A 21793-nucleotide genomic window follows, 5' to 3' on the forward strand; every position below is an offset into this window, starting at 1 on the left:
AGGGAGGATAGTGGCAGGAGGTGGGAGGTAAAAGGGAATGGCTCCATGCACATCCAGTCAGGGGGGATGTCTGGATGAGAAACAGATAGCTTGTGAATTCTGAATTAACAGACAGGATTTATATGGCAATACAAACGAGCTAACTTATCCTTGAACATATGGGCCCTATGAACCACCTTAAATTGTATCAAAGCGTGTCTAGCACACATTGAAGAAGTGTTAACTAATTGGAGAATTTTCTCCCATTTTCTCTATAGGTAAAGATACCTAAAGTTCTCTTTCCCATTCATTCTTAATTTTATCAGATGTACCTAAACGTATTTTTGTAATCAGATCATAAATAATTGCCATTAAACTCTTCTGATAGGGGTTTAAACCCAAGTTTTTTTCTGTAATTTCAGTTTGACGTGGTATTGGAAAAGTAGGTAAAATAACATTCAAAAAGTTCCAATCTATAGACAATCACCATTTAGACTGGTTACTGATTAGTTTACTTATTTGGGTGTTAAAATTACTAATAAGCATAAGGATCTATTTAAAATTAACTTTTTACCCTTAATTGATCATGTTAAACAACTGCTTACTAAATGGACCCATTGTCCTTATCATTGATTGGTCAAATTAATGCTATTAAGATGATTATTTAACCTAAATTTCAGTATATATTTCAGGTGGCACAAATCTTCAGCTCTAAATCCTTTTTTGATATTATTGATTCTAAAATTCCTTCATATATATGGCAGAATAAAAACCCTAGGTTAAGTAAGAAATATTTACAGTAATCAAAAAAGGATGGCAGTTTGGCATAGCCGAACCTAAGATTCTATTATTGGGCAATTAATATTCGATATTTAACGTTCTGGATACAAGATTTGGATGAAATTCCATGTCCACGATGGGTGAACCTCGAGTGCAAGTCTGTACAGGGGTTCTCATTGGTTTCTATCTTAGGGGCCTCGCTTCCCTTTGCAATTACTAAACTGAATAAACAAACGACTAATCCAATAACTGAAGATACAATACTAATATGGTTTCAATTTCTCAAATTTTTTGGATTGAATAAATTAATCCTGTCAAGTCCTATTATATCTAATTTTTTCTTCCAACCATCCAGAATTGATCAAGCTTTGCTTTTATGGAAAACGAAGGGAATAACATGTTTTCGTGATTTATAACTGTCTCATGTCTTTTGAATAGTTGTCTAATAAATATAATTTGCCTAGATCATATTTTTTCAGGTATTTACAGATGAGAAACTTCTTGAATGTTATTTTAGCTTGGAGTTTTCCTACCCTGCAGGATTGAGATTCAAGCTGACTGAGCCCTGCATACTTGAGGGTAGTTACTCTCCTGGTACAGTAGCCTAGAATGCAATGAGCAGCAGTGACTAGATCAATTCTGTGCTAAGACCCAGCTCCAGCACTGACAGCTGGAGTGCTGAGGAACTCCAGGGCTGGCATTATCACATTTACAATGAAGAAGCTTAATCAAAAATTGCAAAGGGTTCAGTAAGTTACAATCAAATATATGTTGTTATCATGTCCATGATCTCCCATGTGGAAGAGAAAGATATCGATGCTCTTACTTCTCAAGTATAATTTTCCCTTCTTTCTAGTTCACTACTGGCGATCTGATAGGGGTGTATCAGATGATAAGAGACATAAACAGCAAGGATCTTTACCCCAAGCGTAAATGGTTAATACAAGAGAGCATAATTTGAAGATGATTGGAGGAAAGTACAGGAAGGATGTCAGATGGAGGTTTTTTTTACACAGAGTGATTAAGTACATGGAATGCACTGCCAGGGATTATGGTAGAGGTGGGTACATTATGGAGATTTAAGAGACTCTTAGATAGGCACATGGATGAAAGAAAAATAGCTATGGGGGAGGAAGTGTCAGACTGATCTTGGAATAAATGTGATGGACGGCACAACATTGTAGGCCAAAGGGTCTATACGTTGCAGTACCGTTGTATGTATATATGTTCTATCATCTTTTCCTCTACAATAGCCCACTTTTCACCATGCTATTCTACAGTTGCCAGTACCTTTCCCAAGTGTGAGTCACTTTGCAAGCTCTTCCTCTGTCTTCGAGCTGAATTTCTCCAGTTTGGCTTCTGTGCTGGAGCCACAATAATCTCCTATCTGTCCATAACTGAGACATTGCCGTGAGCTTGTTGGTTCAGCCCAGGGAAACCTGCTTGGAAATGGCCCACACTTCAGAATCATAAACAGGTTTATTATCACTGACATATATTGTGAAATTTGTTGTTTTATGGCAGCTATACTGTGCATGGACTATTCAGGAATCTGATGACAGTGGGGAAGAAGCTGTTTATGAATTGAGGGTGGGTTTTCAGGCTCCTTTACCTCCTCCTCAATGGTGGTAATGAGAAGAGGGCACGTCCCAGATGGTGAGGTCCTTAGTGATGTATGTCACATTCTTGAGGCACCTCCTCTTGAAAATGTCCTCAGTGGTGGGAGGACTTGTCTTCCTTCCTCAGGAGTTCCCAAGGTTCACTCCTCGACTTCATACAACTTCCCATTCACATCAACAGCTGAAGACGTGGAATCAATGTTCCTCTGTTTGCTGCCTGTTTCATTATTCTCCTTGCCTGACAGCCAGTTCCTGGATGACTTGCAATACTCTTTAGTAAAACCATGATATTTGACCCCTCAGCCCTTCTCTACAAACTTTATCATCTGAACACTAATCCCATGCACCTGTCCTGTTAATATCTCTACCTCAACAAGATACACCAATCTCAATTTGCCCCAAGCTGACCTTCCAGACTGCTTATCTTTCTTTAAAACAAACATGCCACCTTTATAACACTGGCCATCATTGGCTATTTCCTCATTTGAGCTTCTGTCTCCAGCACAATGTGTTCCTGGCATCCTGCTGCCTGGCTCGTCATACACCACCCTCAGGGAAAGGGTATCCAAACTCGCTCATCACGTCTGTGTCATGTTAATGAAATGCTGTGGGTGCAGCGTATGTGGGTTGGCATGCAAAAGGAATGGAAAAGAGAGTAGGGAGTTAAATTAAAATGATCAGAACGTGTTTATAATTCAAATAAAATTTCTATTTCATGAGTAAAGGCCTTGGGTCAGTAGTGGTAGCAGATTTTAATTCTGTCACTGCAGCTAAAACAGTTGTTTCTTATATTGGAACTTTAGAAATTAAAATAACAACATGAAGCAGGCATCCAATATTCACTCAACTAGAGGTCATGGGTTAAGGGAGAAAGGTGAAATGTTTAAGGGGAACCTGAGTGGAAAGTTTTTCACTCAGAGGACAAAGAGAGTATGGAATTTGCAGCTAGTGGAAGTGGTGCATGTGGGTACAATTTCAACATTAAAGAGAAATTTGGATAGATACATGGACGGGATATGGTTCAGGTGTGGGTCGATGGGACCCCGAGAAAACCTACAGTCAAGGAGAAAACTACAAGCTCCTTACAAACAGCAGCAGCAGTTAAACCCCAAAATTTTTGATTGTTAGCGCTGTGAAGTGTGACACTAATTACTACACAACCATGCTGCTTACTTCTGTCCCTCTGGGAGAGTAAATTTTGCTTCTGCTTAATAACTAGTCCAAAAGCTATCACTTCTGAGAGGTCTTCCTAGAGTCAGCACTGTGAACAGATGAGATCCTCATGAACCAGCTGGGTGTCTGGGAGAGCTCAACACCTGTGGCAATGCAAGAATGGGGTTCAGCTCTTTACACAACGCAGGATTGCTGTTACACAAAACACCCACCTGTGTGCGTGTGAACACACACACACACGCACATACAATCACTCAGACATAAACACACACACAAGCATACCACACATATATACATACATATACCTGTATACACACACACAATCACACATACATATATACACACACACACACACACACACACAATGACACACACACACACACACACACACACACACACACACACACACACACACACACACACACACACACACACACACACACACACACACACACACACACACACACAAAACATGGACACACAAGGAGCTGGGGAAAGAGTGTCCCTGCTTTGGGCAGTCACTTGAAATCAAAAGCTCAGCCCAACAATATGGCAATAGCAAAATAAAATAATAACAAAGACATAAAAAAGGATGAAGTCCAAAACACTAAAGGAGATAAAGGTTGTATAAATTCTTCAAGATCAGAAAAGATTAAAAGAGAATGATAATGTACATCAGTTAATCATATTAAGAAAGAAATAATCAGAAGTTGTTTGCAGAGGGGAGGACTACAGAAGAGGTATGGGGCAAAATGCAAGAAATGAATTCACACCAGGACACAACGGTCCAATAAGCCCATAAAGCACACTCCCCTGAGCAACACACACAAAGTACTGGAGGAACTCAGCAGGTCAATCTATGGAAATGAAGCCTTGCAGGAGATTGCAACATCAAGACAGCAGTGTACACTGCTGTTGAAATAAGCAACCCTGCAGGCTGTAACATCAAAACAGTGAGCTGTTGGCTTCCCCTCTCACTATGGCAGGAGTGATACCTCTCTCTCCCTTGTTAGTGATAGAGAGAGAGAAAGAAAGAGAGAGAGAGGAAGAGAGAGAGCGCACCTGTGGCATATTGAACTGTTGGGATAAACTGTTTTTTTATGGACTCTAGATCATCACAGCTGGTGGTGGGACTGGTGCTTTAGCTGAGGCATGTGGGGGAAGGGGAGGGGGAGATGTAGAAGTTTTGTTGCAGCTTGCGTGTGGGGAGCTTTGGGGTTCCAATGTTGTTTTGTCATTCATTCTTTGGGGTTTTTCTTCTGTTTCATGGATGTCTGTGAAGAGTAAGAATTTCAGGTTGTATACATTCTCTGATATTAAATGGATCCACTGAATAAACAGTCAACATTTTGGGCCAAGACCCATCTTCATTACTGGGAAGGAAGGGGGAAGATACCAGAATAAAAATGGTTGATATTCTTAGGGGCTGATTACTCCTGTGTGTGATTAGTGATTATAATCAAGGATGACCTTCTACCAGTGATCATAAAGTTGATATCTATTGAATTCAGTGCTCCCAGTGCAGCCTCTCTACATTGGTGAGACTAATAACAGATTGGGGGACTGCTTTGTTGAGCACCTTCATTATCTCTGCAGCAAAAGGTGGATTTCCCATGGCCACACATTTCATCTTTCCATTCCCATTTGACATGTCAGTTCATGGTCTTCTCTATTGCCACGATGAGGCCAAACTCAGGTTGGAGGAGCAGCATTTGGGTAGCCTCCAACCTGATGGCATGAACTTCGATTTCCCTAACTTCCGGGAATTTATCCTCCTTTTTTCTCTTTCCTTTCCCCATTCTGGTTACCATCTTACCTCTTCCTTTCTCACCTGCCCATCACTTCCCTCTGTTGCCCCTCCTTCGTCCCTTTCTCCATGGTCCACTCTCTTCTCCTTCACATTCCTTCTTCTTCAGCCCTTTGTCTTTTCCACCTATCACCACCTGGTTTCTTCCTTCATCCCTTTACTCCACTCACCCACCTTCCACCTCATCTGGTTTCACCTATCACTTGCCAGCTTGTACTCTTTCCCCTTGTCTATCTTCTTATTCTTGCTTCTGCCCCTTCCTTTCCAGCCCGAAACATTGACCGTTTATTTGCCTCCGTGGAATCTGCCTGATGCTGAGTTTCTCCAGCATTTTGTGTATGTTGTTCATTCCTTTTTCATTGTTGGAGTTTATTGCTGAGGTAGTTTCCAGCTGATGTTGCCCCCCCCCCCATCTTGCTTTAGTTCACATCCTCAGATCCCTGCACATGGATGCACCCCATTTGATTTTTCCAGGATAAGACCAAGGCGGATGAGTTTGGAAGGAAGAACTGACCTTCCGCTACCTGCTGGTTGGCCCATGGAGCTGCTATCTCCATGGTCCAGCTTCCACCTGACAGACAGCAGGCCACAGTGCAGCTGCTGTAGTGTCATAGAGATCCTACTGACATAGAACATAGAAGAGTACAGCAGAGGGACAGGCCCTCTGGCCACAGTGTTGTGCCACACCATCTAAAAAGCAAATCAAAAACTCCCAAACACTAATCCCTCCTACCTATACAATGTCCATATCCCTCTACCTTCCTCACATTCATGTGCCTATCTAAAAGTCTCTTAAAAGCCTCTACCCCCATGCCGGGCAGTGCATTCCAGACATCCACCACTCTGAGTAAAAAATGTACCCCTCACATCCCCTTTGAACCTACCCTCTCTCACCTTCAATGCATACCCTCTGGTATTAGACATTTCAACCCTAGGAAACAGATCCTCCCTGTTTAATCTATTTATGCCTCTCATAATCTATCAGATCTCTCCTCAGCCTCCGCCACTCCAGAGAAAATATCCCAAGTTAATCTAGCCTCTTATGATAGCACATGCCTTCTAAACCTGACAGCATCTTATTAAACTCTTCTGCACCCTTTCTAAAGTTTCAACATTCATCCTATAGTGGGGTAACCAGAACTGTCTGCAATACTCCATATGTGGCCTAACCAGAGTTTTATAAAGTTGCAACATAATCTCTTGACTCTTTGTCTTATGGTCTATCATTCTTACACATTTCCTTGATCTGATTACGACATTTCTGTTTCTCAATGTCCTGGGGTCTAGTGGAGGGTCTGTAGTACAGTCCCATCAGTGTGACTGCACCTTTCCTTGTCCTGAGTTCTATCCAGATGGACTCAGTGTCTGACCCCTCCATTATGTTTCCCCGAGTGCAGCTGTGAAATTGTCCCTGATTAGCAGTGCAACTCCACCCCCATTTTTACCTTCATCTCTATCTTTTCTAAAACTTTGCAAACATTTTCATCACCCATTCCTGCCCCTCTCTTAATCAAGTTTCTGTAATAGTCACTACATTACAGTTCCATGTAAGCTTCTGCAAGCTGCGAATGACCAGGTGAAACAGTTCAGTAATGTATGTGGAGGGATAGAAAAGGGTAGATTCCTCTCCACCATTCTCTGAAATGGGGAATATGTGCTGGACAGTGGTTCAGTGACTGGGTCACCCCACATGTACAGACAGAGAGGAGATGGGTGAGCACCAGGAGGGGCAAAGAGAGCAGATAGTGCAGGGGTCCCCCCCTCTGGGGCGGATGTATTGTGTTGGATGCTGCTCAGGGAATGGTTCCTCAGTGGAAAACAACAACAGCCCAGTTCATAGCACCATGGAGAGCTTTGCTGTACAGTAGGAAAGCAGTAAGACTGGGAGTGATATGGGGGTTCTATCATAATGGGGAAAATGGGAATACGGATCTTCAGGATAATATATTGCCCACCTGGTGCTGGGGACAAAGAAATTCCCCGAGTGGCTGCAAGGCCTTCTGAAGGGGGAGGATGAACCCCTTAGGATGGACTTCATGGGTATGAGAAAGGATGAGGTCTTGCAATAAAGCTCAGGGAACCAGGAACTATTTTAAAAACAGGCCCTGAAAGGCTGTAACTTCTATATTGGTTCCAGTGTCATGACTCTGTGAGTGCAGGAATAGAGGAGAGATCATATGAATGTGTGGCTGGAGGGATGGTGCAGGAGGATGGAATTTAGGTTCCGGGATCACTGCAACTGTTTCTGGGGAAGGTGGGACCTGTACAAGTGGGTCAGGTTTGCAGCTAAAACCAATATGCTTGCTGGGAGGTGCTGTTGGGGAAGGTTTATATTGAGATGGCAGGTTAAACGCACAGAAGGGGAATACAAAGCTAAATTACATCTATTTCAATGCAAGAGATCTAACTAGAAAAGTAGATTAACTCCAAACTTTAATTAACATTTGAGACTATGATCTTGTTACCATCACTGAGATGTTGTTGTTGGACAGGTGGTGTTGACAACTCAGTGCCCCAGTATACAGAACTTTCAAGTTAGAAAGAGGGGAATAAGGAGGAGGTGGCATTGCACTGTCAGTCAAGGAATGCATTACTTCAGTGTTGAGGGAGGATATTCCAGAGAGCTGCTCTAACAAAGCCTGAAGGTTAGAGATTATGAACAAAAAAGTGCATCCTCACTTTGCTAGGGGTATGTTACAGGCCTCTTAATAGTCAACAGAAGATGGAGGAACAGGTATGTAGAAAATAGCATGAAGCTGTGATAATTAAAGGGCTATAGTTCAATTTTCCAAATACTGGGTTTGTCTCAGTGAAAATGGCCTTTGTGGGGGGGGGGGCAGAATTTTTGAGGTGCGTCCAGCTTTATGACACAGTGTCTGGATAAGGGAAGGAGCATTACTGGACCTTGGTGAATAGCTGCTCAGGTAATGGGATTGTCACGGGGGACCGGGGGGAGGATTTTGGAAATAATAACTATATAAATTTCAAGAGATGTGGATAGACCAGGAATAAACATCTTAAATTCAGGGAAGACCACTTTTATTAAATTAAAACAGACCTGGTAGAAGGAGACTGGGGGCAGCCTCTTGCAACTGTGGGAAGCATTCAAAGGCAAAACAGTGGGTGTTCCTGTAAGGATGAAAAGCAAGACCATAAGGCATAGTAGCAGAATTAGGCCATTCAGCCCATCAAGTCTGCTCTGCCATTCCATCATGGCTGATCCCAGATCTCATTCAACTCCATACACCTGCCTTCTCGTTAAGACAATAAGACCAAGACCAACAAGGGCAGAAAACCTGGGTGTCAAAGGTTCCTGGGTGTTGGACAAAGAGGAAAAAAGAAGCATATGTCAGGTATAAAGAACTAAGGACAGGGGAAACCTGTCAAGAGTATAAAAAGGGTAAGGAGGCTCTTAAAAGGAAATTAAAAAGGCAAAGAGAAGTCACAAAATAACCCGGGTAGTGAGGATTAAGGTTAATCTGAAGGTGTTTTATCGGTATATTAAGGGCAAGAGAATTATGGGGAAAGAGCAGGGCCCATTAGCGACAACGGGGCAATCTATGCATGAACGAGAAGGTATAGTGAGATCCTAAATGAATACATTCCATTGGTCCTGACAAAGGAAATGAGCTGGATCAGAGGAGGGTTTCGGGGACTTTCTAGTGTAAGTCTCCATAAATAAAGAGGAGAGAACTGGTGTTTTAGTAGATTTAATTCCCTAGAACTGGATGAGATTAATGCCAGCTTGCTGAGGGGGGAAGAAAAGAGATTAACAGGCTCTGGATGAGATTTAATAATTATCTCTGACCACAAACAAGGTACCAGATGATTGGAGGATGGCAAATGTGGTTCCTCTTTTACTAGAAAGGCAGAAAGCAAAGGCCTGGAAATTACATACCTGTGAGCCTATCAGTGGTGGAGAAATTATCAGAAACCACTCTGAGGAACAGGATGAAAAATCACTTGGAAAGTCAGGGACTAATCGGAGATAACAAGGATGGCTTCATCTAGGATAGAACCTGTCTGCTCAATCTGAATGATTTTTTGAAATGGCAGTAAAGTGTATCTTTGAGGACAGGGCAGTAGATGTACCTTACATGGAAGGCCATTGTCAATGTCCCATGTGGTCCAAAAACTTAGGACCCATGGGATCCAAGACAAGTTGGTGAAAGAGATCCAACATTGGCTTAGCAATAGGAAGCTGGGTGTGATGGTATTGGTCGTTTCTGTGATTGGATGCCTGTGACTGATGCTGGAACTCCTGCTATTTGTTATATACATGAATGTGGGAAGAACGCTTGCCCACAGAAGGCAAAGAGTAGTTGTAGATGGGTCATATTCTGCATGGAGGTCGGTCACCAGTGGAGTGCCTCAGGGTTCTGTTCTGGGACCCTCACTCTTCGTGATTTTTATAAATGACCTGAATGAGGAAGTGGAGGGATGGGTTGGTAAGTTTGATGATGGCACAAAGGTTGGAGGTGTTGTGGATAGTGTGGAGAGCTGTCAGAGGTTACAACGGGACATTGATAGGATGTAAAACTGGGCTGAGAAGTGGCAGATGGAATTCAACCCAGATTAGTGTGAAGTGGTTCATTTTGGTAGGTCAAATATGATGGCAGAATATAGTATTAACGGTAAGACTCCTGGCAGTGCGGAGGATCAGAGGGATCTTGGGGTCCGGATCTACAGGATGCTCAAAGCAGCTGTGCAGGTTGACTCTGTGGTTAAGAAGGTATACAGTGTATTGGCCTTCATCAATCATGGAATTGAACTTAGGAACCAAGAGGTAATGTTGGAGCTACATAGGACCCTGGTCAGACCCCACTTGTGAGTACTGTGCTCAATTCTGGTCACCTCACTACAGGAAGGATGTGGAAGCCATAGAAAGGGTGCAGAGGAGATTTACAAGGATGTTGCCTGGATTGGGGAGCATGCCTTATGAGAATAGGTTGAGTGAACTCAGCCTTTTCTCCTTGAAGCGACGGAAGATGAGAGGTAACCTGATAGAGGTGTATAAGATGATGAGAGGCATTGATTGTGTGGATGGTCAGAGGCTTTTTCCCAGGGCTTAAATGGTTGCCACAAGAGAACACAGGTTTAAGGTGCTGGGGAGTAGGTAAAGAGGAGATGTCAGAGGTAAGTTTTTTACTCAGAGAGTGGTGAGTGCGTGGAATGGGCTGCCAGCAACAGTGGTGGAGGTGGATCTTTTAAGAGACTTTTGGATAGGTATATGGATCTTAGAAAAATAGAGGGCTATAGGTAAGCCTAGTAATTTCTAAGGTAGTGACATGTTCGGCACAACTTTGTGGGCTGAAAGGCCTGTATTGTGCTGTAGGTTTTCAATGTTTCTATGAAATGGGCTAACAAATGGCAGATGTAGTTTAATTGTGATAAATGTGAGGTGGTGCATTTTTTGAGTACTAATGAAGTTTGGACATACACAATAAATGGGATGGTCCTAGGGTTTATTGAGGAACAGATGGACCTTGGTGTGTAAGTCTGATAATCATTGAAATTGGCCACACAGGTAGGATATATACATAGTTAACGCGGTACTGTATTGTAACCTTCATCAGTCATGGCACTGAATAGGGAGGTTATGTTCCAACTTTATAAAACATTGGTCAGATTTCAGTTGGAATATATGTGCATTTCTGGTCACAACACCATAGTAAGGATGTAGTGGTGCAGGAGAGGGTTCAGAGGATATTTACCAGAACGTTGCCTGGGATGGAGTGTTTCATTTATGATGAGAGACAGGAAAGGAAGTGTCTTCTTCCTGGACTAGACTGGTTAATAGGCGGCAACATGACAAGAAAAAGGTGTGAGTGGTACAGCTAGACTGCAGGAAACTGTTCCCTTATCTGAGAGGGATTAGGGTAATGAGCAGCCCTCTTCCTGAAGATGCTGAGGACCTGGAACAGAGCTGGGGGAAGTGGAGGAAGTAGAGTCAGAGTTACTGACAGCGTCCAGACCTACACTTGACCTGCAATGCATAGTGCAGGATGCGTATCCACAGGCTGACACTGATGCCTGGGCCAAATGCCCTGTGACAAAGAGATGCAGGATCATTAAGTCCACCTGAAAGGCTAGATGGATTCTTTGTTAACTTAGAGAATGCTGGCTCGCTTCCGACAGCCTGGTGCTCTCTCAGTACTGCAATAACATGTGCTATGTTTGTATTCAAAAGGGATCCATGACTCAAACTTCTAGTCTGGGGTAGAGACTGTGGAAATTTCACTTCAAAAAAGGAAAACTGACCTGTGTGGACTCATTAGGTTCTTTCACTGACTTGGGGGGGGGGGGGGGGGGTTTGACTTTAATCTAGCAAAACGACTGCAGCTCCATATGAAGATCTGATCAATAAAGAGACAGAAGCTCTGACACTCTCCTTAAACTCAGGCTAAAATGACATTTCAGCCAAGTGTTTGGTGTTTACATCTGTCAAAGCTCTTCCTGAACCTCTGTGTCTGATGACTGACCAGTGGAGGCCAAGGACTGATTGGAAAACAGGGGCAAAATTTAAGAAAAATGGGGGGTTATGGGGTAGTGTGGGTGTAGTACTTTTTTTAAAGGATTATATGGGTCGACACAATATGGAGGGCTGAAGGGCCTGTACTGTGCCGTAGTGTTGTATGTTCTATGGTTCTATGGTTAAAATTCTGGTGGTGAAATAAAAGCCAGTTAGCCCTGGGCATTGGCCTAGGTTAAGAAAGAGATAAAGAAGCCATGAACTTTATTTGTCACATTTACACCAAAACATCAATACAGTGAAATGCATTGCTTGCGTTGGGGGTGAACTGGGGACAGCCTGCAAGTGTCACCACACTTCCGGGACCAACATAGCATATCTGCAACTCACTCACCCTAACTCGTATGTCTGGTACATGGGAGGAAACCAGAGCCACTGGAGGAAACACACGCAGTCACAGAGAGAATAGAAACTCCTTACAGACAGTGGTGGGAATCGAGCCCCATTCCGTGATCACTGGCACTGTGAAGCGATTGTGCTAACTGCCATGGTACAGTGCCATCTGCAACAGAGTTTACAGTGAATGCAGGCTAGCTGGAAGAATGATGGAATAGATCACCACACTTCTGGTGCTCCACAAAAATGGGTGGAAATAGCACTGGAGACTGCATCAGGCAGAAGGCAGGAACCCAAAGCACTCAGTTATTGGGTCAGCACCCACTACTAGCTACCAAACCAAGCATTGATGTTTATACTGGGGAGCTGTGCTGGGTGTGAAGCACAATGCCCAACACACAGCTTGAGATAGAATGTGAACAGTGGGAGTGTTTAGTTGTCCTTCATTGTCAACCATTCCAGGAAAGGACAGCAGTCTCCTCCCTTATAGACATACCAGAGGGCTGGAGTTTCTAAACAGCAGCAATTTACTCTCCTGACCTTGATTTTCTTAATCTGGCTACCCTCAATCTCGGGTCAATGTTCATCTCTTAGTGTTCCTGGCAGGATTATAAAAATTCTTCACTTCAACATTTTTTAAAAATGTAAATTAACTTCTAGTTATGAAATAAAATTCAGCTTAAAATTAAGTTTACCCTCTGCATTGCCCTAAAGTGGTGAACACCCTGTGAACACCACAAGTGAGGACAAACTCCAGCTGGAAATAGTTCCAGTCTGTGTGTGGAAAGTACCGTTGGAAGCAGATATGATACAAGCCTTTAAGAAGCTCTTAGGTAGGCACATAGATGTGCAGAGAATGGTGGTACATCTTACTAGTTTAATGAGCCCAGCATGACATTGTGAGCTAAAGGGCCTGTTGCTGAGCTGTACTGTTCTATGTTCTAAATAGTGTCTGATGGTATACATCTAGGACCTTGGCGATTTCCAATAATACCGCAGTCCATTTCCAGATTTCCCTGCCTCTTGTGTATTCAGCCCTAAAGGCACACTCCACAGCTAGGCAGACAGAAGCACCGCACACTGGGGCCATGGAGGAGGGAGAGACTACAGGGACGATGAGACAGTTCACACAGTGGGGCCATGAAGGAAGTAGTGACTGCAAGGTTGAAGAGACAGTTCACACACTTGAAGGACATACAGATGTTGGTCAGGGTGTTGTCAGGGAGGGGTGTGCTCCTGAGTGCTGGAGACCAGGAGATGCAGCCCACCTACAGCACCTCCTCCTAGAGCAGGGGTTCTAAACTTGGGGTCTAATGACCCCTCAATTAATGGCATAAACAAGGTTGGGAGGGCAGATTGACTTCATTGCCACATCTGGAGGACTGCACACAATTCTGGTCACCCTGCTACAGGAAGGATATCATTAAGCTTTGTGTGATAAGGAGAGGCTGAGTGGGCTAATCGTAGGAGCCTGAAGGGTCTGATAAATGTTTATAAAATCATGAGGTGAGTACATAAGATGAACTCCCAGGATATGAGCATCCAGAACTAGTGGAAGTGAGTACATAAAATCATACAGTACAAAGCCGGCTCTTCAGGCCACAATGTTATACTAAACTAATTAAACTGATTAATCTAATTCCTCTTCCCCACACATTGACCATATACCTTTTTCTCTACATAATCATGTGCCTGTCTAAGAGTCTGTTAAATGCTCCTATGGTATCTGCTTTCCCTGGCAACGCATTCCAGGCACCCACCACTCCCTGCCAATCCCTTTAAATACACCCTCTCTCACCATAAAATCAGGCCCTCTAGTATTAAACACTTTGATCCTGTGGAAAAGCCACCACTGTCTTCTCCATCTAAGCCCTCACATAATTTTATAAACTTCTATCGCTCTCCCCTCAGCATCTGCTGCTTCGGAGAAAACAGCCTCAGTTTGTCCAATCTTTCTTCACAGCACGCATCTCTAATTCAGGTAATCCAGTGTACCTTCTTTAAAGCCTCTACAACCTTCCTGTAATGGGGCAACCAGAACTCAATGCAAAGGGGGAAGAGGGGGAGAGATTTAAAAAGGGTTTGAGTAGCAAACCTTTTACACAGAAGGTGGTACATGTATGAAACGAGCTGTCAGAAGAAGTGGTATGATTACATTTGGACAGGTACGTGATCAGGAAATGTTTTGAGGGATATGGGCCAAACATAGGCAAATAAGCCTAGCTCAGATAGGTATCTTGATCATCTTGGTGTCATGTTTCCATGACTCTATTTGTTAGAGTAGCTACAAACCACTGTTTACATCAGCAGACTGTAGATCCGTGCAGTAAATTTACTTCATATAAAGGGCTGAGTTCAAGTAAAATGCAGTCATCAGAAAGTAGAGAACTGTTGTAGCTAGCCAGTAAACAAAACAGACCAAGTTTCATCCGTTAGTGACCTATATTCCGAGCAGTGAACAGGTACAGCAAGACATGAGGGGATATCACACAATATCTCCCTCCCCCACCCCCACTTATTGGAAAATGTCATAGTTTAAACTAAGAAATTTTATATTGCAATTAGATATTCCTCTCCCAAATCACTTGTCTTAAATACTAATGTTCCATACCCTCCTGCATTTTTCAGCAAACCTACAGTTTGAATCAGGAGATGAGCTAAAAGGTTGAATTCAAGGTGTGAGGTGAGACTGTGGTGGGTACCTGACTGATTGCAGCATCAGGCACTCCTGGGTAATGGGTATCAAGGAGAAAACACTCCAATGACCAGAGTCATTCCTTACACAAAGGGAGACAGCTGTGCTTTTCTACACACTTTACAATGGTCAATTCACCCACAAACTATCATCTTCTGGAGTTGGGAGGAAAGTGGGAAGCTTCTGTGGTTATTGGAGGTGAGGATTGAACAGCTTGCTGGAGCTGTGAGACAGCATCGCTACCAATTCACCACTGCACTACCCTCTCCTGCAGAGAATGATTCATGTCCTGACAGCCTAAGGTCCTTCCACCATCAGTATGGCAGAGGGCTTTCCACCTGTCTGGATGAGAGGAGCTCCAACAGCTCTCTAGGTCAACACTACCATTGGCAAAGCAGCAATGGCTTCAGTGCTTCTCCTCTGCAAAATGCAGGACAGTTGCCTGCCCAGTCCACTTTGAAAGCACCTCTAGATGCGCAGTCTCCCTTTATAATGGCAGCAGATGTGTGGGGACCATGCTGCAGCTTTCTCTCCACACAGTCATGACTGGGGAGTTTATTGCCTTTTATCACCACTGAGTCAAACTCCAGGAGTTGCCTTCCCAACATCACAATGGAAATATCCTGCACCACAAGGGTATCTGCTCAAGTAGGCAGCTCACCCCAACTTAGGGACAGGTAAAGGACACCAGTCCTGCCAGTTATGCCTGGAGCCCACATTGGCCAGCATCCCAGTATGCAGTCTCACTGGCTCTCCACCCAGCCTTGCAACACTTGGACAATAGCAATTCCCACATCAGGCTGCTGTTTATTGATTACAGCTCAGCGTTTAACACTATTGTACCCTCAGTACTAATCAACAAGCTCCAAAACATGGGGCTCTGTATCTCCCTCTGCAATTGGATCCTTGACTTCATCACCAAGAGACCATAGCCAGTGTGGATAGTAGATAACATCTCCTCCTCATTGACAATCAACACTGGCACATCTCAAAAATACATGCTTAGCCCACTGCACTGCTCTCTCTACAGCCATGACTGTGTGGTTAGCATAGCTAAAACTGCATTTATAAATTTGCTGATGACACAATTATTGCTGGCAAAATTTCAGATGCCGATGAGGAGTGAGATAGATCAATTACTTGAGTGCTGACACAACAACAACCTTGCACTCAACATCAGTAAGATCAAGGAATTCATTGTGGGAAGTCAAGGAAATCCTTCATCAAAGGATCAACAGTGGAAAGAGTGAGCAGTTTTAAGTTCCTGGATGTTTACATCTCTGAGCATCTATCCTGGGCCCAACATACTGATGCAATTACAACGAAGGCAGGACAGCAGCTTAATTTCATTAGAAGTTTGTGGAGACTTGGTAGGTCAACAAAGACTACAGTCAATTTCTACAGATGTATGTGGAGAGCTTTTTAATGGGTTGCATCGTCGTCTGGTATGGAGGGGCCACTGCAGAGGATGGGAAAAAGCTGCAGAAAGTTGTAAACTCAGCCAACTCCATCATGGGCACTAGGATCTCCAACATCACATACATCTTCAAAAGGTGATGCCTCAAAATGGCTGCAACTATCATTAAGGATCTCCGTTACCCAAAACATGCCATCTTCTCATTGTTGCAATCAAGGAGGTACAGGAGCCTGAAAACACACACTCAATGTTTTACGAACATTCTTCCTCTTCTTCTTCCTCTATGCCATCAGTTTTCTGAATGGCCAATTAATTTTTTGGGTTCTTTTTGCTTTTTTTTCTGCACTACTCATTTAAATTATTTTTTATATTTATTTCTTATTGTAATCTATAGTTTTTTTTTATTATACATTGCACTGTACTGCTGCCACAAAACAACAAATTTCATGACATATGCTAGTGATATTAAACTTGATTCTGATCCATTGGCCATCCCTTGCTCAAAAACTTGCAGCATTCAGGCTTGTTACTGACCTGTTTTTATACGCTATCCAGTCTGGTCTCATTTCACTTTCTATCAAAAGAGACAAGTCCTTGCAGTGAACTGTCAGACAGGACAGACTGGACAGCTCATCAACTGAGGTTATATGGGTGGAACTGAGGAATAAGAAAGGGATGACTACATTAATGGGATTATGTTATAGACCACCCAACAGTCCACAGGAATTAGAGGACCAAATTTGTAGAGACTGTTGCAAGAACCATTAATAAGTGATTTTAACTTTACATATATTGACTGGGCCACCCATACTGTAAAAGGGCTGGATGGGATAGAGTTTGTCAACTATGATCAGGAGAAGTCCCTGAAGTCCCAGTGTGAGAGTGACATACTAGATCTCCTATTCAGATTCAGATTCAGTTTATTGTCATTTATAAACCACAAATACAATGCAGTTAAAAAATGAGACAAGTTCTCTGGAATGATATCACAAAAAAGCACAAAACAGACCACACAAGAAAAACCACATAACATTTGGTAATCCCCAATCCAGAGACCGGAGAGGCTGCTGCGTATCGATATCTATTACTAAATCTATTACTAAATGAGGCAGGGCAGGTGACAGAAGTTAGTTCAGGAGAACACTTTGCATCTTGTTATCATAACGCCATTAGTTCATGATAATTATGGAGAAGGATAGAGTTTGGAAATAAGCTGATTTTGATGGTATCGGAGAGGATTGAGACTCAGCCATGTGTGGATTGGGACAGGATGTTTTCTGCCAAAGGTAATCTTGGTAAATGGGAGACTTTAGATTCATTTTACCCTACTGTAATACAGATACACCTGACCTTAACTTCTCCTTCTCAAATTGCAAGAATAAAAGGCAGGAATTACAGGCTTATGGAATCTTGGTTTTTGAAAGATATTGAGGCTCTGGTTTAGAAAAAGAACTAGGTGCATTGTAGATATAGGCAGGAAACAGCAAATGAAGTTCCTGAAGTGTATACAAAATGCAAGTGAACTTAAGAAAAACATCAGGAGGGCTAAAAGAAGGCATGAGGTTGTTCTAGACAAGGTGAAGAAGAATCCCGAGGTCTTCTACAGATACATTAAGAGCAAAAACATAGCAAGAGACAAAATTGGTCCTCTGGAAGATCAGAGTGCTCAACTATGCATGAAGCCAAAAGAGATAGGGGAACATATTAAATGGATTTTTTGCATCTGTATTTGCTCAGGAGACAAGACACTATGTTTATAGATGTAAAGCAAAACACACTGAGGTTATGGAATGTATACATATTACAGAGCAGATGGTGTTTGCTGTCTTGAGGAAAATTAGGGGGAATAAATCCCCAAGGCTTGACAAGGTGTCCTTTGAACCCATGGGAAACTAGTACAGAAAATGCAGGGGCCCGAGGAGAGATATTTAAAACATCCTTATCTACCGGTGAGGTGCCTGAGGATTGGAGGATAGTGAATGTCCCATTGTTTAAGAAAGGCTCCAGGAATAAGGTTAAAAAAAAATAGGCCAGTGAGCCTGACATCAGTAGTGAGTAAGCCGTTGGAAGGTATTCTAAGGGACCATATATATAAATTTTTGAATGGACAGGGAATGATTTAGGATAATCAACATGGCTTTATGTATGGTAGGTCATGTCTAGCTAATCTGATAGAATTTTCGAGGAAGTTACCAGGAGAGTTGACGAGGACAAAGCAGTGGATATTGTCTACATGAACTTCAGCAAGGTCTTTGACAAGGTCCCACATGGAAAGTTGGCCAAGAAAGTTCAGACACTTGGCATTCAAGATGAGGTAGTAAATTGGATTAGACAAGAGTGGTAGTTGAGAGTTGCCTCTCTGACTGAAGGTCTGTGACTAGTAATGTGCCACAGGGATTGATGCTGGGTCCATTGTTGGCTGTCATCTATATCAATGATCTGGATGATAATGCAATAAATTGGATCTGCAAATTTGTGATGACAGCAAGATTGGGGGTGCAATGGACAGTGAAGACTTTCAAAACTTGTAGCGTGATCTAGACCAACTGGAAAATGTGCTGAGAAATGGCAGACAACAGTGAGGTTTTTCACTTTGGGTAGACAAATTTACATGATGAGCAGTAGGGCACCAAGGAGTGCAGTAGAACAGAAGGATCTGAGAATACAGATACTTAATTCCTTGAAAGTGGCATCACAAGTAGATAGGGTCATAAAGAAAGCTTTTGGCACATTGGCCTTCATAAATCAAAGTTCAGGGGTTGTGATGTTATGTCCAAGTTGTATAATATGGTGGTGAGGACTTAGTTGAAGTTAAAGTTAAAAGTCTGTCCTGAGCCTTATAGGCTCATCAGGCCAGAGCTGATGCCGGTTTCTGTAGCATGAAATGACTGTGAGTACGAGACTCCACCCCAGATAGGACACCAGTCTATCACGAGGTTAACCCTCAGCATTTTGCCGGTACCCATTTTCAGCTGGGTGGACTGAAGCAATGTGTGGTTAAGCGCCTTGCTCAAGGACACAACATACTGCCTCGGCTGGGCTGGTGAGGACTAATTTGGAGTATTGTATGTAGTTCTGGTCGCCTATCTACAGGAAAGATGTCAATAAGATTGAAAGAGTGCAAGGAAAATTAACAAAAAATGTTGCCAGGACTTTAGGACCTGAATTATAGGGAAAAGTTTAATAGGTTAGCACTTCATTCCCTAGAGCATTGGAGAATGAGGGGAGATTTGACAGAGGTGTACAAAACTGTTAGGAATATAGATAGGGTAAATGCAAACATGCTTTCTCCATTGATGTTAGAAATTCAAGTTCAAAGGTTAAGGGTGAAAGGTGAAATGTTTAAGGGGAACACAAGGGGGAACCTCTTCACTCAGAGGGTGGTGAGAGTATGGAACAGTCTGCCAGCAGAAGTGGTGGATGCAATTTCAATTTCCACATTTAAGAGAAATGTGAATAGGTACATGGAAGGAAACTGTTCCCTCTAGTCGTGCAGTAAATGAAATTCTCCTTTACACATAGTTTGTACACATCCTTTACACTTTGTTGGTGCACAGATGGAATTTTCTGTTATATAATGTTAATATAATTTTGAAATCTAATCTAATACAATTGTGAAACAGCCTGCAATTAATTGTGTTAATCCAAAAATTTTCTAATATACCACAACCTTTACTTTGAAATATTTTCAAGCTTCAATGAACTTACATTGTCAGTGTTTCAAGTTATAACATTGTTACAAATTGTAACAATAAACACAGAATGGACCCCCTGAACATCGTCAGAAAAATAATCAGCTAGTATTACAAACTACAACAAAGCATTGCCTCAAAAATATCACAGCGATACTGTGATTTCAAAATTGTCTTTTCTAAGAAAAACTGGTTTAATACGTTCACTGACACACTGGACTACAAGGTTAGAAGTGAAGAATTTGAAGAATTGTCAATTCTTGTTGACATCATTAAAACATTTCAAGCTTCTAGTGCTGAATGTGAATGTAGATTTAGTCTCATGAATTCAATCAAATGTAAATCCAGAAATTGACTAGAAGATTGTGATGATTGTGATGATCTGATGAGGATTAAGACATACCTTTCATGTGGACAATGTTTATAGACAATGGATTTGCAATAAAAAAGACAAGACAAAGTTTATGAAATGTTAAAGATTTTCTTTGTTTTACTGTATTTCATTATACCCTTCAATTATTAAATAAAATCAAAAGTATGTAATTTTTCAATTTTCATTCTAAATATTCATCGCCTGCATATTACAGAAAAAAAATTTAAAGGGCCATGCAGTTTTCAAACCGTGTATAAATGTTCAGAGTAGTGGCTGGTGTGCGCAGTTGTAAAAACAAATAGAGAGAAGTGTTCTATGACTCCGTCTGCCTTCCTCAGCTCTTGTCCACACTCAGACAGAGAAAGCAGAGAAGAGCCCTCTTCCATCAGAAAGCACAATGCCATTTGTGGGCCAAGGATTGGCCAGAGATTGGATTTCTCCTTTATCTGATGTGCTACATGCTCCATTTTGCACTAACATCCAGTTAGGAACAACCCCCCCCCCCCCCCACCCCGCCACTCACACAGCCCCAGAACAAAACTGGTGCAGCCTTGATCCACTATAACTGCTCCATCTGTGCCATCAAGAGTTCTGAAATATGGATTTCAGCCATGAAAGCATTTCTCCATAGCAACCAGCACATAGTAACAAAGTGGGCTGTCAATTCTGTGAAGCATGCCTAATTAATGCTCATCAGTCACTGCCCTTAAGAAGGAGAAGGAACTTTTCTGCAGGGATTACTCCCTATGTAACTCCCTAATCCATTCGTCCCTCTCGGCACTTATCCTTGCAAGCGAACAAGTGCCATACCTGCTCGTACACCTTCTCCCTCACTAACATTCAGGACCCCAAACTATCTTTCCAGGTAAAGCAACACTTTACCTGTGAGCCTGCTGGGATCATCTACTGTATCCAGTGCTCCTGGTGTGGCCTGACATAGACTGGGAAACCACTTTGCTGAGCACCTAAAAAAGTGGGATCTCCCAGTGGCCGCCCATTTTAATTCTGCTTCCCATTCTCATTCTGACATGTCAGTCCATGGCCTCCTCTACTGCTGCAAAAAGGCCACACCAGGTTGGAGGAGCATCACGTTGTCTTCCGTCTTGGTAGTCTCCAACTTGATGGAATGAACATTGATTTCTCAAACTTCCAATTATAGTCCCCACCTTCTTCTCCATCCCCCTTTCTCATTACCCTCTCTCACCTTATCTCCTTACCTGTCCATCACCTGCCCCTGGTGTTCCTCCCTTTTCCCTTTCTTCCATGGCTTTCTGCCCTCTCCTATCACAATCCCCCTTTCTCTAGCCCCTCATCACTTTCACCAATCAACTTCCCGGCTCTTTACTTTTCGCTTCCCCCTCTCCCAGTCTCACCTACCACCTTGTGCTAC

General features: G+C 42.6%; 1 protein-coding gene and 1 long non-coding RNA gene across 4 annotated transcripts in view; one reads left to right on the forward strand and one right to left on the reverse strand.

Annotated features, from left to right (window-relative positions):
- The window catches only part of LOC140740055 (uncharacterized), a 60453-nt gene that overhangs the window by 27608 nt on the left and 11052 nt on the right, over positions 1 to 21793 (reverse strand). The window contains exon 1 of one of the 2 annotated variants that reach the window (XR_012101788.1): positions 8417 to 8488. The exons of the other annotated variant lie outside the window; for it this stretch is intronic. This is a non-coding gene — a long non-coding RNA (uncharacterized lncRNA). Of the gene's footprint in view, positions 1 to 8416; positions 8489 to 21793 lie in introns of those variants that run through there. 2 annotated transcript variants of the gene reach the window in all.
- LOC140740054 (PALM2-AKAP2 fusion protein-like) overlaps positions 1 to 21793 on the forward strand; it is a 119547-nt gene that overhangs the window by 20405 nt on the left and 77349 nt on the right. The window lies entirely within an intron of this gene.

This window comes from Hemitrygon akajei, chromosome 16, assembly GCF_048418815.1.
Source record: "Hemitrygon akajei chromosome 16, sHemAka1.3, whole genome shotgun sequence".
Lineage (NCBI taxonomy): Eukaryota > Metazoa > Chordata > Chondrichthyes > Myliobatiformes > Dasyatidae > Hemitrygon > Hemitrygon akajei.